At 40.6% G+C, this 340-nt stretch overlaps 1 protein-coding gene across 2 annotated transcripts in view; it reads right to left on the reverse strand.

The window, feature by feature from the left end:
- Positions 1–202: 202 nt before the first annotated feature.
- wt1b (WT1 transcription factor b) overlaps positions 203–340 on the reverse strand; it is a 21,416-nt gene continuing 21,278 nt past the window's right edge. For both annotated transcript variants that reach the window (XM_065012279.1, XM_065012278.1), the window contains exon 9: positions 203–340. This exon is cut by the window's right edge and continues 935 nt beyond it. The gene's annotated coding sequence lies outside the window, so the exon portion shown is untranslated.

Below are 340 nucleotides of genomic sequence, written 5' to 3' on the forward strand. Positions count from 1 at the left end.
CTAATTTATAGGGGTCCATATGTTCCTGGTTTTGGAGATGTGTGTGGGAGATTTAGGAGGGGGAGACCTGCACCTTGTCCGGGTCACAGAGGGGTTGTGTTATCTCAGTCTGAACCCCGTTGGCTCCTCCTAAGGGTAAGATGTCTTGATATGAAATATGAGACAACACCACATACCAAAAAACGACACAACAACACTGACCAAAAGATCAACATTTAGTACATTTGATCAGTACAAAAATCCAAAACGACTGTTTAAAAAGGATAGCAATGAGTCATATATACACAAAGGAAGTGACATTTTACACTGTAGGCACATAAAACACATCTACACATTTCCT

The sequence above is a fragment of the Oncorhynchus nerka genome, linkage group LG27 (genome assembly GCF_034236695.1).
Source record: "Oncorhynchus nerka isolate Pitt River linkage group LG27, Oner_Uvic_2.0, whole genome shotgun sequence".
Taxonomy (NCBI): Eukaryota; Metazoa; Chordata; class Actinopteri; order Salmoniformes; family Salmonidae; genus Oncorhynchus; species Oncorhynchus nerka.